This window comes from Vulpes vulpes, chromosome 10 (assembly GCF_048418805.1).
Source record: "Vulpes vulpes isolate BD-2025 chromosome 10, VulVul3, whole genome shotgun sequence".
NCBI classification, from domain to species: Eukaryota; Metazoa; Chordata; class Mammalia; order Carnivora; family Canidae; genus Vulpes; species Vulpes vulpes.
Window position 1 is genome coordinate 21,890,411 of NC_132789.1, and position 18,285 is coordinate 21,908,695.

An 18,285-nucleotide genomic window follows, 5' to 3' on the forward strand; every position below is an offset into this window, starting at 1 on the left:
CCACTGTACTCCATCTCTGAGTTCAGAGATCTGGCCTTGGGGATAGAGGCCCCATAGGTGGGCCTTAGAGGAAGGGTCTACTGACCAACTGCTATCTGTGAGCACACAGAAAACCCACACCTCCTGCATGCTATGGGGCCAATAGCTGCTTCACTAGGCTAGTTACAAAAGGTAGCATTAGTGATTAGACTGTATGCTCCAGGAGGGAAAAAAAACATGTCATGGAACTCATTTTGCCTACTGTTTTCTCTCTGGTGCTAGAGTAGGGTTTTGCCCATAGTAGGTGCTCAATAAATATTTGTAACTTGCCTTAGAGCTATGAAGCTGGAATGTGGTACATATGGGATTTGAACCCAGACATATTTAGACCAGAACATCTAGGCTTCCCATCTGGTACAAAACTCCCTTGTCTGATGTATATCATGAAGTATTGTCATTGTCCTTTACTGGAGCATGAGCTGCGTAAGGAGGAGTTCTTTCTTCATCTTTATATTTCCAATCTCCAACATAGTACAGGAGCTATCTATAATAGGTGCTCAATAAATGCTCATCATATTAAGTTGGATAAGATCTCAGTGAGCCAGGGCAATCTTTCTGCAGCAGGAGGAACAAGAGTTTTAGATAGAGAGCTAAAACTATTGTATATCCCAGGTCCTGGCTGGGAAACTGATATACAGTCAGAACTTGATACGGGTGGGCTAAACAGTAATGTCCATATCAACTTCATTCAATCCAAGAGAATGAACCATATTGCAGGAGGGACATTTAAAAATGTCGTCAAGTGAGATACATTGCTTGAAAGCCAATCATAGTTGGGATATGCTCTCATCACCGCCAGAGGGGTTGTGTTGAGTTGGGTTGCCAGGAAACAGATTCTGAGATGGAAAGTTGCATGTAGAAGAGTTACTGGTGAGTGATCTTAAGAGGTACACCTAGAAGGGTGGAGGGAAGGAGAGAAGGAGGGAGGGAGGAAGAAAGGAAATGTTGGTAATGACAAGACTCTGATCCACCATGCAATTGCTACTAAGACCTTCCTCAGTTAATCATACAGGGAGTTCTGGAGCTGAAATAAATCTTTAGGCTTGCCCCAAATTGAGCTATGGGGCTGGGCCTTTGTGTACCCACATAGCCAGTCACAGTCGCATAAGTCAGATGTTTGACCTTGGGCAAGGTTGGTCCCAGTGATGGAGGGCATCTTAGTGAGGGATGCAGCCATGAGCCATCAGCAGCCTGGGGTTGGTGGGTGCATCAGTCCTGAAGAGTATGTCTTGGCAAGTTGATCACTATAGTATCTCCAGGACTGGTGACTCTCTGTGTCCCTCTGGGATGGAAACTGGTTTCTGGAGCCTGGATATCCTCCTACTCCATCAATGGACTCATTCTGTGATAACCATACAAAGCACACCTGTCTCTATCTCACAAAAGAGCACAAACTAGTGCTTGGGAGAGATTAAAGGGGAATAAAATGGCTGACAGTTGTCTGCTCTGGGCAGTGACCTTTAGCAACTAAGAGACAAAGGCAAGTAAATACTAACCTATGGTCAGAATTAAATGGGATGATCTCAATTTCATACACAGGCTAGAAATCAGACTTCCAAGACTGCTATCTCAGTGCTTGCTCCACTATGTCACATCTTATTAAAAGGGGAGGGAAACTGACAATTATTGTACATCTGCTGTGCGCCGGACACACTGTGATAGGTGTTACTGCCTTCTTCTTCCTCTTCCTCCCCTTTTTCCTCCTCCTCTTCCTCCTTCTGATCTTTCTCATTCTCCTTTTCTTCTCCTCTTGCACTCCTCTTCTTGCTCCCTGCTCCTCTATCTTTGGTATGACTTTTTTTCATGTAATATCATCACCACCCTGAGAGGTAGCAATTATATATGCCCAATTTACAGAGGGAGACACCAAGAATCTGAGAGTTGAGTGGTTTGTCTAAGGTCACACTAGTAGCAAGTAGAGAATGAGGAAGAAGGAAGGCCTCAAAGAAATTTCCTTACCCATAGTTTCAAAAATAAGAGTCGGGACTTGGAGTTTTAAGTTAAATTGCCAATATGCTACAAAGTCCTGTGGATTCTCAGCTATCCGTGACTCAGCCCTGGGGGAAGCCATAAAAAATCCCATAATCACCAACTGGATTTCTGTGCATATAGTTATTGCTTCTCAAACTCAGTTTCAGCTGATTATAATCAGGCCCTCATAAAAGGGGTGTTGGTGAATGGGGTTTTTCAAGACCTACTCACAATGGGGTTGCAGAGAATCATAAGGAGATGCTCCAAAGCTTGACACATCCTTCTTTGCTACTAAGACTTTATTCCGTTTTTATTTTCCTTCCCCAGCAAGGGAGATTTTTAGCCAATGGATGGCATAAGAGAATCAGTGTATGAAAAATTATAAGAACTTGATTAGATATATATTAAGGGTGATGGAATTCTTTGCCAAACTTGAGCTCGGCAGGCCAAGGATGAGATCTTGTTGAGCAGTGTACTGAGAGGAGTCTGACTAAATTTGGTCACAGAGAAAGTCCTGGTCAGAGAGAGGTCCAAATTTTTTGGTAAGAAATCTGAGGCTCAGAGATGTCAGGCTAGAAAGTAGCAGAACAGGTTCACACCTGGTCTTTAACATTTGCCCTGTGCTCCATTCACAATCCTTGATGCCCCTACACAGAGAGGAGATGGTAGAAAATATCTCAAATCATAGATCTGATAATCATAGCCAACATATAGAAAGAACTGATACAACTCAATAGCAAGAAAACACAAGCAGTCTGATTGAAAAATGGACAGAATATCTGAATAGACATTTTCCCAGAGAAGATAGAGAGATGCCCACAGGTACATGGAAGATGCTCAGTATCATCGGGGAGATGCAAATCAAAACCATTATGATCACCTCACACCTCAGTAGGGCTAGTATCAAAAGGACAAGAAAGAGCAAGTGTTGATGAGGATGTGGAGAAAAAAGGAACCCTTGTGCTCTGTTGGTGGGAATGCAAACTGGTGCAGCCACTCTGGAAGACAGTATGGAGATTCATCAAAAAGTTAAAAAAGGACTTCCATGTGATCATCAATTCCACTTCTGGGTATTGAGCCAAAGAAAATGAAAATACTAATTTGAAAAGATAGATGCACCCCTGTGGCCTTATCTACGATAGCCAAGACATGGAAACAACCTAAGTGTCCATCGATGGATGAATGATAAGGAAAATGCAGTGTACACACACACACACACACACACACACACAGGATTATTACTCAGCCATAAAAAAGAATGAGATCCTGCCATTTGCAACATCAATGGGGCCTCAAGGGCTTTATGCTAAGTCAAATAAGTCAGGCAGAGAAAGACACCATGTGATTTCACTTATGTGTGGAGTCTAAAAGCAACATGAACAAAACCAACATAGAATCTTAGAAAAGAGGGGCAGCCCCGGTTGCTCAGCAGTTTAGTGCCTGCCTTCAGCCTAGGGCCTGATCCAGGGGACCGGGGATCGAGTCCCGAGTCCCATGTCGGGCTCCCTGCGTGGAGCCTGCTTTTCCCTCTGCCTGTGTCTCTGCCTCCCTCTCTCTCTCTCTCTGTGTTTCTCATGAATAAATAAATAAAATCTTCACACACACACAAAAAGAATCTTAGAAAAGATTACCGGTTGGCAGAGGTGGGGGCGGGGGATGTGGGAAATTAGTGAAGGGAGTCTAAAGGTACAAACTTCCAGTTATACATACATAAGTCCTGGGGATGTCATATACAGCATGGTGACTATTGTTAATGCTGTATCGCACATTTGAAAGCTGCTAAGAGAAAAATCTTTAAAGTCTCACCATAGAAAAAAGATTCTGTTAACAATGTATGATGATGGATATTAACTAGACCCATTGGGAGGATCATTCCTCAATATATGCAAATGTTCAATCATTTTGTTGTATGCCTGAAACTAATATAATGTCATGTGTCACTTATATGTCAATGAAAAAAAAATCACAATTCAAGAAAGGAGAGAAATCTTGGAAGGCTTCTGAGAGGCGGTGGCTTTTCAGTTAGATCTGAACTCATAAAGGGTGTCCCCATCTCTTCACCGAGGACTCTTCCCATCTTCACTTTCATCCATTTATTCCATCAGTGCTTTTTTAGGGAGGGTGCTAGAAGCTGAGGACACAGAAGGATATTAGAAAAATGGTGGCAGAGAGATGAATAAATAAGTAAACACATCACTAAGTGTGTAGGTGGTAAGAGCCAGGAAGAATGCGAACAGTTGATGATAAAAAAAAAAAAAGCGGGGTTAAGAGGGTGCATCTATTCTAAAAATTCTCATGCAGAAGATTTCTCTTTAAGAGCCTTCTGGAAAAAAAGTCTTGCTTTGTGGCATATTCTTAACAGAGAACTGAAGACACAATTTCTTTATCAAAAGTGAGCTGTCACATTCTCTGATTAGATGTTGGTGCATCTCTTCTGGCTGTAGTGTTAACAATAATCACTGCCAAATGCTATTATTTGCTATACGCCAACAACTTGACTGTCTTCACCCCCTGGATCTTTATAGTCACCTGATAAGGGGCGTATGACTATTGCTTTCGTGGTACAGATGTGGAACCTGAGGCTCAGAGCTGTGACCGAAGCTCACATTCAAGTCCTAAGTCTATGCTCTGGTCTCCTCTGCTTACTGTCACCCAGTATGGAGGACCAAGGGCTTGCCTTTTTCCTAGTGGGAAGTGGCTAGTGATGGCCCCAGGCAGTGTGTATTTGGGAGCAAGGGTGGTGGTGATGGCAGCTGATCACCAGACCCGCAGCGCTTGGTGCCCCAAGAAAACTGTTCAGCATCTTCTATATGCCCATCCTGGTCAGGAAATATTTTAGGAGGGTGTGTCTTCGTAGAGTACCGACTTTCTTCCCCTGGCTTCAAAATCCCTCTGGGGAATCATGCATTCCAGTCTGCAAGCCACTCCTGGCCTCAGGACAGGGGAACCCTTGTGTATTTCATGCAAGTTTCCCTTACTAATGAACCCAGGCCCTAAATACATAAGACTTTTAGGAGAGGGGGGCTGAATTGCCATCTGGGACACTTGGATCAGCAGACATGAGTGTGCTCCCTCGTCTAGCTGTCCCAGCTATGTGATTCTGGGCCTTCTGCACCTGGCACTTTAGTTCCCTTCTGTGTTATATGGGGTCAGTACTGTTTAGTACAAATTAAATGAGCAGCACAAACACAGCATCCAGGATGCATTCCGTTCTTTCTTCTCTCACCAGTGCTGGAATGAGACAAATGGGGTTCTTCTATTTTGTGTTTTAGGAGTATGGAATATTTGGATACAAAGCCAGAGCCACATTCTTTTCTTTTCTTTTCTTTTCTTTCTTTCTTTCTTTCTTTCTTTCTTTCTTTCTTTCTTTCTTTCTTTCTTTCTTTCTTCCTTCCTTCCTTCCTTCCTTCCTTCCTTCCTTCCTTCCTTCCTTCCTTTTCTTTCTTTCTTTCTTTCTTTCTTTCTTTCTTTCTTTCTTTCTTTCTTTCTTTCTTTCTTCCTTCCTTCCTTCCTTCCTTCCTTCCTTTTCTTTCTTTCTTTCTTTCTTTCTTTCTTTCTTTCTTTCTCTCTCTCTCTCTCTCTCTCTCTTTCTTTCTTTCTTCTTTCTTTTTTTATTTGTTTCAGAGAGATAAAGACAAAGCATGGGCAGATGGGAGGAGGCAGAGGCAGAGGGAGAAGCAGTCTCCCTGCTGTGCAGGGGCTCCAGTCCAGGACCCTGAGATCACAACCTGAGCCAAAGGCAGACGCTTAACTGACTGAGCCACCCAGGCGCCCGCAGAGCCACATTCTGAGAAGGGCTTTTAATACAATGGGCCTTTGCCTTATCCCCAAGAAAGTCTGACTACATGCCAATGTTTTGTTGATTTAAGAACTTGGTGTGCCTATCACCTCTAAGGCACTACACATTCTGAAATGTTCCTCTCAGTCCAGCTATTAATCACCCTCTGTAAATACATAACACAGCAACCTGTAATTAGGGTATTGGTTTGTCAGTTTGTTTACTCCTGGGCTCTCCTTCTAGCCTGTGAGCTTCATGAGGGCAAGAACAATGTTTCCTTTTATTCACAGGTGGGTCCCTACTGCCTATCCCAGTGCATGGCACATTGAAGATTCTCACAAATGTTGGTTGAATAAAGGAATGAGTGGATGCAGGGGCTCATGGCCAGGTTTCTCCCAGGTATCCACTGAGTGCGAGGGGTTGGCAGTTAGCAAGAGTAATGGTAGTGGTGAAGATAATGATAATGATGGTGACAATGGTTTTGGTGGCCATGATGGTGATGATGATAGTAGTGATGATAAAGATAATGATTATGGTGGAGATGATGGCGATGGTTGATAAAATCTGTGTGGTCAGTTTCACCCCTCAAGTCATTCACCTCTAAATTGCTTCTGGCTATAGCATTCAATGGCTCCCAAGTAGCAACATAAAATGCTTTTTTCAAAAACTGACAAAAAAGCATGACATCTACATGCTGGACCTCACTGTTGGTAAGATTTATGATAAAGGGCTTCTTACTATGCTCTAGTCACTTGGTTCATCTTCCTGTCCAGCAAATATTCCATTCTCCATCTCATCTTAGGGCCTTTGTGTTGGTATTTCCTCTGCCTGGAATACTCTTTTCCATCCCCTCCAAAGGTGAGCCCTCTTGCCCACCATATCTAAAGAAGTGCCACCCCATACTGTATCATCACCCTACATTGTTCTGTTGACTTTCCAGCTGGAATCAATTCATCAGTTTATCCTTTTCCTTGTCGTCAGCACCAAAACATGCCCCACGAAAGATGAGCTGCGCCTGTCTTGATTATTGAGTTATTCCCAATGACCAGATAAGTGACTAGCAAAAAAAAAAAAAAAGCATTTAATAAATTAGTAGAATGAAGCACTGAATACATGAATTGTATCCCATGTTACATGTGGAAGCCCATGTTGTTGCCCGTGAACTCCGATTCTTTCAGTCTCAGATAGGAGATGCCACATCCTATTTCCAATCCCCTGAGTCACCAAGTGTCATGCCTGATAAATGGCCATCATTGTGGGAAGGCACCAGGCCTTATTTCTTGGCTGGAGCTGACACCAGTGCCTCCTGCCAAATGTGGGCGAGAGAGCCGAGTCTGCACTCTGAAGGACCAGCAGGAGGTGGGTGTCCCGGCCTGTGTTGTTTCTGGAAAAACAGTCCACTTTCCTCTCTACTTGTGAAATCTACTGTCACCCTTTTGTAAAGATGTCTGAGAAAGTGTAAAACCACATTTCTCGGGTCTGGGGACGCAATAGTTTGTGCAATTATAACTCAACACATCACAGAAGTCAGATTGGTGCTCGTTGCCTGCATAATTCATCACTCGTTTTCCTGTCAGGGTCTAAGACCTTTCATATCTGGGAGACAAAAAAATTAAGTTTACATTGCTTGATTAAAAATTCAGAAGTTTAAGGGCAAGAAAAAAGGAGGATGTGAATTGTATCATCATTAAATAGTCAGAGATAAATAAAGCATTGGAAGAGGAAACATGAAAAAAAAAAAACCCAACCTTGCTGGTAACTTGTCATTTCTCAGAGTTAAGAATGTCAGTAGAAACTTCATTAATTTCTTCTCTCTAATGGTCAAGATTGAGGGGCTATATGGAAGGATGAAAAGTGAGAGGCTTTGGGGCTCAGAGGGCCTTCCTTCCTTCCTTCCTTCCTTCCTTCCTTCCTTCCTTCCTTCCAAAATTTTTGTTCAAATTCCCACTCCTCACAAGCCAGCCTGCAAAGCTCTAGGCATATGAAGAGAATAAACCAAGGTCCTATATTGATGAAGGACCTGAAGTTTATTTGGAGGAAAGTCCATTATAACCCAGAGTGATCAATGATGTGATGGTAGAAGCAGAAGGAGCTGTGGGTGCTCAGAGAGGGCACCTCATCCAGCCAGGAAATAGTCTGGAAGGTTCTAAGAGAAAGGGATGCTTGAGTTTGTTCATAAAGAAAGCATAGGTATTAGTCAAGTGATGGACAGGAGATGGAGTGACGAATGACATTCCATGTAGGCATGAACAATGTGTACGAAGGCTCAGAGACATGATGGAGTGTGGTGCATTTTTGCAGAGTGTGCAGACTGGGTGAGTGAAAGTCTGGCAAGGGGGAGAGATGGCTCAGGTCCTTAAGGAACCTTGTAAGCTGCTTGAAGGAACTTGTACTTAGCTCCCACCAGGTGGAAAGTTCCTTGAGGGGAATGAAGAGGATCATGGTATTTTGTAAAGGTTGGTTGGTCAAGCGAGTATTCCATGATAAAGTGACTTTGAGCAGAGAACTGAGTAGAGTGAGGAGGGGGCAGGCCAACAAGACATCAGGGGAGATTCTTCTGGCCATGGGAACAGATATACTCTGAGATGGGATGGAAACACTGGTCTATCTGTGTTTGATGTTCTCTTCCTAGCTGGGCTGCACCTGTTCAGTTCAGTGTATACTTGAGCACCTACTGTGTAGTGGCATGGGTCAGAAGAAGGAGGTAATGTGGTCTACCAGACCTGACATCTACCCTCAGGAGATTTACAGATTGGCAGGAGAAACACTGGACACAGTCTGATGGCCCCAGGTGGGTACAAAAAAGGCTAAATAAAATAGAGATGCGGGAACAACTTGTCTGGTTGGGAAAGGACTTGCCTTGGATTTAAAAGGTAGGAGGAATTTCTTTAGACTCTTTGTTTTAGTAGCATAAATACTTCAGACAAGTGTACAGCTTGATAAATTCTCACAAGATGAATGCCCCCATGTAAGCAGCATCCTGATCAAAAAACTGAATACAGCTCCCCAGAAGTCTCTTCACACCCTGTCCAGCCTCTCCCAGGGAACCCCCAACCTGATTTACAGCAGCATAGGTTAATTGTGCCCATTTTTATGTTCAGTATGCCCTCTTTTGTGTCTGGCTTCTCTTGCTCAAGATCATGTTTGTCAGAGCCATCCGTGTTGTGTGTAAGCGTATCTCATTTATTCCCACTACTGTGCAGAATCCCAATGTGTGAATACGCCACGATTTTTTTCCCTCCCTTTGGCCTGTTCTGCTATTGCTGGAGTCTTGAGTTGTTTCCATTTTTGGCCATCCCAGGTGGTGCTGCTATGACATTCTGGTACATGTCTTTTGGTGAACATATGCACGCATCTCTGTTGGGTATGATCTGGGAGTAAACTTGATGGGTCAAGGGGTGGGCATATGTTGAGCTTCGGCAGACACAGCCAGACAGGCTTCCAAAATGGTTGCACCAATTAACACTCCCACCAGAAGCGTACGAGTGTTTGAGCAACGTAGCCTTACTAACGCTCCGGATTTTCTGCCATTTTCATTTTACTTTATTTCACGTTCATTCTTGTGGGGTGAGATGGTATTCCATTGAGATTTTAATCTGCATTGCCTCAATGGCTGATGTGGTTGGCATATTTTTGTATGTTTATTGGCCATTTGCTCATCTTCTTGCAATGAAGTGCTTTTTTTCCTACTTTCAGGTTGTCTACCCTTTTCTTATTGGTTAGAAGGTGTTCTTTATATATTCTGGATATGAGTTCTTGATCAAGTATACTATATGGGTTGGTTTGCTTTCTCATTCTTTTAATGGTCGCATTTGACAGACAGATGTTCTTACTTTTAATGTAGTGCATTTAATTTTTTTACAGCAAGATAGAATTTTCTCAAGCTTATTAGAATGCAGAAAGCAGGCTTTTCCAGTACAGAGAGGGTTTTGAGCAGAAATAGGGAGGTGGGAAGGTCAGAGCCTTGAGGGAAACATGCACCATCAGTTGTGAACTGACACTCAGGGAGTGTAGGAGTCTGGGGATGGGGGTGAGACTACAGGGTGTGTTGGGGGTTCATCATGAAGGCTCTAATGGCATGCTGTGGAGTTTGGACTTCCTGAAGTCCTCGGAGGGCTGAAATTTTGAGCAAGGGCTGCCAAGACCAGAGCTGGCATCAGGAGTATTCATCTAACAAGTACCCAGATGCAGGTGATGGGGTGAGGGAGAGCTAAGGGAAGCAGGGATTGGTAGGGAGTGGGTTAGATCCAGCCTGGACAGTCTTGGGGCAGCTGCATAGAGAGGGCTTGGCATTCCTTCACCCCAGATGGGGCTAGACTGAAGATGGGGTGTGGGGATACATTCATAGATGACATATCTTTAAAGATAATGTCACAGCCCTTTCAGGATCAGACTCAGTCTGGCACAATTGCTCCTGTGTTAAAAATTCAGGGAACAAGCAGATGATTGAGAGGGTAACAAACCAATCCTCCATCTATCAACCCTGAAAGCCTTGGAAAAAATGGGGCAAGTCTGTCTGTGCTGTGTCCTGGAAGAGCCTTGGTTCCCTGAAGTGGAAGACAGGGCAGAAGAATTGGGGGGTCATAGGCAGGAAGCCTGGTTCTACCTTAGCTCACTGCTGTGTGTCCTTGAGGAAGTCCCTTCCCCTCTCTGGGCCTTAGTTTCCTTGCCCACAGAGAAGGTTGTAGGACTCAGCTAAGCTCACGGACAGGAAATTATTGGGGTGAATACTTCACAAATGTAAACGATTACTGGATCTTCCCATCCTCAGGAACTCTAAAGTCAGAGCACTTTGTAAATCCTGCTAACAATTATGCAAGAAATGGTTGAAGGGGCCAATATTGCTGAATCTGACCCAGATACGAAGACATCTATTATCTGCACTTCCTCCCTTCCTAAGGCACCAGGACTTGGGCACCAATGCCAAACTCCCCTCTCTGGAATCCAAACATCATAAATCCTAGATATGGACATTGAAGTGTATATTTCCACTGGCTATGTATTCTTTAGTTCCTCTAAGCATATTTAAGATGGCTGTCAAAATGATAACAACAACACCCCTTTAGTACATCCTCAGGGCAGAGCACCATGCTGGCCACCTTGGTAAGAGATGCGCTTGGAGGTGTAGGCAGAGTGGTCCCAGGGAGGGAGATGGTGTGGGAGGTCCAAAGGGTCCGTGATGGTGAGTTGTATGTGTCAACTTGGGTAGGCTCTGGCACTCAGTTATTCAATCAAACACTAATTGAGATGTTGCTGTGAAGGTATTTTGTAGATGTAGCTAACATCTACCTGCAGTTGATTTTAGATAAGGGAAACTATCCTTGATAATCTGGGAAGCCCCCACCCAATCAGTTGAAAGGTTTTAAGCAGAACTAAGGTTTCTCTGAGGAAGAAGTCTGCCTCAAGACTATAGCATCAGCTTCTGCTCTCAGACTGATGAATTGTCCTACAGATTTTGGACTTGCCAGCCCCCCACAATTGCATGAGCCAAGACTTTGAGAGAGATCTCTTGATATGTCTAGATCTACATGTAGAGACTAGTCTTGTTTCTCTGGAGACCCCTGATGGATAAAGAGCCCCAAGTGAGAACGTAAGGCTGGGAGTTGGTAGGAGCAGCAGGACATAAGGACCAGCCTCTTCCAACTCCCTTCCCACTCCCTTCCCACTCCTTTCTAGTCCTCAAATGTGGCAAACATGTTCCAGCTGCCAGAGTTTGACACTAGCTCCTCCCTTCACCGGGGAAACTCCTTCCCCAGGTACATGCATACCCTGGGCCACCACTTCACCACTTCATCTCTGCCCAATGACAACTTCCTGGAGAGGCTTTGCCTGACCATTCTAATCTAAAGTAGCCAGTAACAAAACAAAACAAAACAAAACAAAAAAACCAAACAAACAGAAAAAATAGCCACTAACCCCATCTATCTTCACTCAGATTAATTTTTCCCCCGATGCTTATCACTGCATGCTATTTTATATATATATTTTTCAATTGCCTGTCTTGCCTACTGGGATATGAGCTCCCTGACACCAGAGACATTACTTTTTCATTCCCGTGTTCCAGTTCCTAGCACAGTGTTTGGCATGGGGTGGGCAGCCACTGGGATCCAAATTATGGTAGGTTTTTGATTACTGTGCCAAGTCATTATAAGGAGTTTAAACCAGCTTCCACCGACCAATCTCCTCTTGACAGCCGTGGACTCCCAGAGAGATGCCATGGGGGGAACTCACAAAGAGGCGCCAGCAAGAAACAGCTTGGAGGCACTTGACAATTTTCCCTTATCTCCTGTGATCCACGTTGCCTGGCCAACTTGTTCATGAAGGAGGCCTTATGATGCATCTCAAAAAAGCAACCACGGCCTCTCAATCACTCAGCAAATTTTGGAAGGAAAAACAGATATCAAAAACGAAAGTGCACAACGGTAATATATGATATCAGATCCGTCATTCTTTACAGCAACATGGACGATGGCGTTTGGCAAACAGCAGTTGCACCCAAAAGATAGACAGGCAGTTTTGACATGTCTTGCCAGAGAAGAATTACCCTCCCCACCCTCGGCCCCCCACCCTCCTGGCCCGATCACGAGAAATGACAGAATTACAAACAAATCAATCAGGCACAGAACAGAAGCAGTGGAGACTCAGGGCTTGGGTGGTAATAACAAGATGGAGTGCCAGGGTACTAGGTATCAGTATATTCTCAATCAATGGGCAAATGGGTGGCTGCCCACAGAGAGGGCAGGTCATGGGCCCTTGGAAGACTCGCCAGCCTTCAATACCTGGACCAGCGACCTGTTCATGGTTCTGAATACCTCCGTTCATTGGTTTTGGAGAGAAGTAGTCACAAGGGATGGTCATCAGCCATTTATTTCTGCCTGAGAATGAGTTTGTTATGAACTGATGAAGCTGGAGTGGAGAGAGGGTTCAGGTATCCAGAAATCATCCAGAAACCACAAATACATAAGCTTACAAAGGCCAGTTGGTTATATATATATATATATATATATATATATATATATATATATATATATATAACAAGTTGTAATATAATAAGGAGTGGTGGGGATTATGATTAACTAAATGGCCCATACCTCCTCTAAACAGGACATCTGCCCCTCAGTTCCAACTGTTTGAGGCCATGTGTGAATGTGAGAACAGCGTTGCCAATCAGAATATAAGAGAATATATAAACCTGTTTTATGTGCAACCTCCTGATTTTTAAAATGCTGGCACCTAATTCAAAAATATTCTAGACTAGCCCCTTATTTTGTGATGGAGAGCTTGAGCCCCAGAATGGGGAAAGGACTTGCTCAAGCAACTCAGCAAGTTGGCAACAGGATAAGGCCTAGAATCTCAGGGCTCGATTCCTGGTTTAGTCACTATCCCCTTCCCTGTGGCTTGCTTTTCTGTTTGACAGAGCAAGACTTCTTTCTGAGCACTGGACTTAGGAAAAGCAGGTGAAAGGATGGAATATGGAGGAAGATGTTTGATCAAATCAGTCCTAAATCTTGCAAGAGTGTAATATAGCCAAAATTATTTCAACACATCAGCTCAGCTGAAGTGCCAGACCTAGGAGAGAGAGGCTGAAGAAAAGGTACAGCAAAATTGTAGGTCAGGGCTGCCTTTGCAAAGACAGGCGCCCCTTCTGGACCACCTGCAGGGTTCTGGGTCATGCATGGGGGAGTACCTCTGGGCTCGGTGCCAGACACTTCCCCTCTTCCTTTTAGCCTAATCAAGCTTTACAAGAACAGATCCTGTGACTCCTGTTCTGAATCCCATTAGTACCAACCTCTCCTTGTAGGTGTTCTCTGCACCAGACAAACCAGGCACATCATGGAGGAAAACTAGCCAGGGCATACGTGGTCTATCCAGGAACACCACCCTGCCTCCATTTCAGCCTCCTCCTCCTCCCATTCCCTAGCCTGGACCCCTGAGCCCTCATCCCCCAAAGCTGGATGAATCTTTCTCCCTCAGCAATGCTGGGGACACAGTCTACATTAGGTGAATCAACAAGGCCATTTCAGAAGAGACCAAATAGGAAATAAGAGGCCCCATTGCCTAATGGGACTTATCAATTATGATCTAGGGCCATATTTCTTTGAGGGGTGATTGTTTCACGGAGTCTGACATCTCATATAGCTTTAAATTACTCACAACCGGGACGGCTTACAAGATAGCAGTAAAATCAGGAGAGGATTGGGCAATGTAATTATAGTATGGAAATGATGTTGATCACTCAAGCAGGGAGCAGACCTTGAATCGAAAACCCTGCTTTGTCTCCCCCCCTTCCTTCCACTGCTCCTGCTGTGGACTGTAGAACACATAATACCTGGGAAATGTGGGGGTAACCTTACTCCTGCTGGGAAGTTGGGTTGGCCAGGTCGCTGTGTAGGGTATAATGAACCATGGGATTGGTGTGAATAAAGAGATCAGGACAAAGGACAGATCTTATATGTATTGGCTATCAGGATCATAAGGTCAGGAAGGCAAGATTCTGCAGGAGTTGCCCACTGCCCAGTTTATGGAGGTAAAAATTCCCCAAACTCTTAATATATGTCAGTAATTATATCAGCATCTGGGATTATAGAAATGTTCCTTCCTTCCATTTCTTGAGTACTGTCCCCATATGAGACACTATGCAAATCTTTGAGAATACAGAAATGAATTATTTCAACTGTTTAATGAGCATATACTATGTGTAGACATTGTGCTGGAATCCAGATAGAGAAAAACTTACTGCTTACCTTATTTATCCAAATACTTATTGATGATTAACTAGTTTGCAAGACTGATAAATTAATTGCTCCTCCAATCCACTCCCTTTCTTCCTGAGCACACAGTTAGGTTACATTTTCCGGCCCCCTTTGAAGCAGACTTGACTGAATTCTAGCCAATGGAATGTGAGAGGAAGTGATGTGGGTCACTCCTTGGTTCATAAAATCCTCCTACTTGTTATCTTCCATAATCTTTCCCTAACCCCCTACATGGGTATCAATGCCCAGAGTGATACTGGAAGGCTATTTGTTGAAACTGGAAAATCTGTCACTATAGTGAGTCCCTGAATGAACAAGTGGAACATAGTCCCTCCCCAACTCTCAATTCTCTACTGACTTGTACCTGCATTGTATCATCAGGTGATTAAGATACACTGACACTTCTTGAGCTGTAGAAATATTTGGTTTGTCATATCCAGTGGTTAGCTAGACATCACATAGACATTGGGGGCATAAACATTCATTTGAGCCTTTCCTTGGCATTTACTACAGTCCAGGTAGCATACTCAGTGCCAGGAATATACAGCATGGTTCATTCATGCAAGTGACGAGGCTCTGAGGTTATAGAAATAAATGATAAATGGATAATAATTAATTGGTTCATTCTACAAACATTCATTAGGTAACTGGTATGCCTTAGTCCTTGGTGTTAAGCTTTGGAGACACAAAGAATAGTTCATGCAAACGTGAAATAAGTTTCTCTCATGTTTTGGGCACTGGGTTAGACATTTGGTAACTGAATATAAACAGGATCCTTATCCTCAGAGGTTTCATCATTTGATGGAAGAGCCAGGTCATGGTGATGCATTGTGAAAAGTTAAAATTAAAATTAATTAAAAATTAAAATTAAAATAGAACTTTTTAATGAGAATTTTCAGGGACATAGGAAATGATCTCCGCTTGGGGCTGAGGAAGAGGAGGGGGAGCGGGGGAAACTACAAACAGGTAGGAGTTTTACATCTGGGTTTTGAAGGATGCATATAGATTTTCTAGGCAGAGGGGGAAATCTAGGCACAGGGAACAGCATGTGCAAAAGCAGTGCGCCTTGGGGTCAGTAAAAAGTTTGGCATGAATGGAGCACTCAGGAATATATGGTAAGCACAGAATCAGATGAGCAGAGCTGCAGCTTGAATCTGGGGCGGATGTTCTTGTCTTTCTACCTGAAGTGTGTATGTTGTTGGACCTGGGGTAGGGGTAGCCCAGAGACTGCATATTAATTCCATCTTGAACTGAGGTGAGAAAAGACACTGTCTTATGCTGCTCCAGCCTCCATGGGTGGGGACTGTTTGGCTCTCCCTTTCTGAATTTTACATTTAACGAGAACTCAGCTTTATGACATATTCCACTTAATATATCCCCTTTTTATGAATGAGCAAACTGATGATTGAAAGGTAAATTATCCACTCAAATCATACAACTCTCTGACCTCAGGGTTTGCATTTAAACTGCCAACTGAGGCCACATTCTCAATGTGCTGGTGGATCTCAGTAGAGTGGGAAACAGGTTTTCAGTCCCAATGATGCAGAGGTTCTGAAACTCTTGGGGTTAATTGTCTATTTGGCAAAGGCCAAGGAGCTTCCCCTTCTGAAAGCTAATCGGAACTAGCTCAATGCTGAGCTCATGTGCATGTGTGGTAAGGGGCATAAGGGTGTGGGGAGTCCTAGCTGAGCTGGGACTAGCCTGAGCTATGCTGGGAAGGAATAAATCTCTTCATGAGCCAACATTAATACAAGCTTGGCAGGTTCTGGGCAGGCCCCCGGTTGATTATGCCAATGGACGCCGGGGAGGGGAAGATTGAGCTGCCGGGGGGTGGCGTGAATGCACATCACACAGGGTAATGCCTTGAAAATATATAGCATCCAAGCAGGCAGGCAGCAGAAGGCGGGGCAGAGGGGGATGTTGAGGGGGCAGCATCTGTTTGCAATTACAATTACTAGAACCCACCAAATAAGGCTCTCTGAAAGGGTGTCTAGGGCGTCTACTTGAGGTGATCTGTAGAGGTACCAATCATTCATTCAAAATGAATTTATTGAGCACCTACTCGGTGCCAGGCCCTGGGGGTGCAGGGCTGAACATCTAGACACAGTGCTGCCTTCATGGAGCTCACAGCCTGGTAGGGCAGGTAGATCAAAACAGGCCATAATACCAGTTGCATAAAAAGTGCATTAAGGAGAAGAACAGGCAGTGGTGAAGGCCTCTAATGTTTAGGCACAGGTCATGGAGTACTGCCTGGAGGAGGTGACATTAGAAATGAGAGCTGAAAGATGAATTAGGGTTAACTTGGTGGAGTGTGCATGTAGGTAGCAGATGATAGGGGACAGAGGAGAAACATATATGGCGGCTCTATGATAGTAGGATGTTTGGAACTTGTAAATGGCAGAAAGGAGTCTAGGGTGTCTGGTGCATGGAGAGTCAGGATGCAGACGCATCTGAGATTTAGGCAGAAGACAAACGGGGCCTGACCTTGTCAGCGTTGTAAATGACTGAACTTCATCATAGAGCGATAGAGAGCCACTGACGTTTCTAAAGCACAGGAGTTACCTATCAAATAGTCTTTTCCCAAAGTCTCTCACTGTAACCTGGTGAGATAAATGAAAATCCTCATTATTTGGGTAAAAAAAAAAAAAGCAGCTCAGAGAGGTGAAGCCATTTATCTGAAGTCACACAGCAAGAGATGGCACATTGTGCTGTTGTATCCCAAAGGCCGTGAGTGGCTTATACAGATTCCCTAGCCTAACATTCTAGACTTGTTGCTAAAAAAGAAAGTTTGGACTCCAGAATGTGAAAAGAGAACTTCCATCCCTGGATGTACTTTGATGGGGATTTGACAAACTCAGGATGCTCTGATCAGAATTTGGGAGTAATGGACGGTTATGTTTTGGAGAAAGAGCCCAGTTCCCCCATTACCTGAATAGAAGTCTGGTTTGGGGATGGCCAGGGGTCTGCAGAGAGGTCAGAGGATGTCAAAGGTCTGCAGAGAGCCAGATATCTCCACCAGGCAGCAGAGAGAAGGTTCCGGAGTGGGCTGCTCGCTTCAGAGTGTGGGAGGCTGAAAATCTTCCTTGAGTAGCAAATCCACTGGAAAGTCAAAATAACAAAACCAAGATAAAATGCAAGATCTTCTACCCTGGAACCATCATGCCAGCTCCAGTTTGGAAAAAGCAATCCAGTCTATTTGCCATATCTTTGCAGGCTCAGAACCGGCCAAAATAATGGTCATGATGGAGACTAGTAGCAACAATGCATTCATCTGGCAAATAACTAGACACTTTCTGTGAGTCTAACCCTGAACTAGGTAGGCATGGGGGGTAGTACAGAGAAGGTGGAGATGGAGCTGGCTCTGCTGGAGCTTAGAGTTGTGTCTGGGGTAATATTAGTTATGCTTTTTTGAGAACTTTCTATGCACCATCAAAACGAGATGCACCCTAAATACATCTTCTTTTTGAAACCTCAGAGCCACCTACTTATGAGGTAGTTACCTGTAGTGGACACTGCAAGTCCTGTCTACCTGGCCAGTACACCCAGGCCCCAGCTTCTATGGGTGCTGATGGCTGACAGCTCACAACATCCCCCCTTCGAGAGACTTGCTCTAGAGCCACCTGGTTCAGAAATGCCTGTGGAGTTACACACACCCAGGGACAGTCGGTAGTAAATGAATAACTATTATAGGAGCTTCTTTGGTTCCCTGCAGGACCACATTTTGGGACCACTGATGCTCCAGTG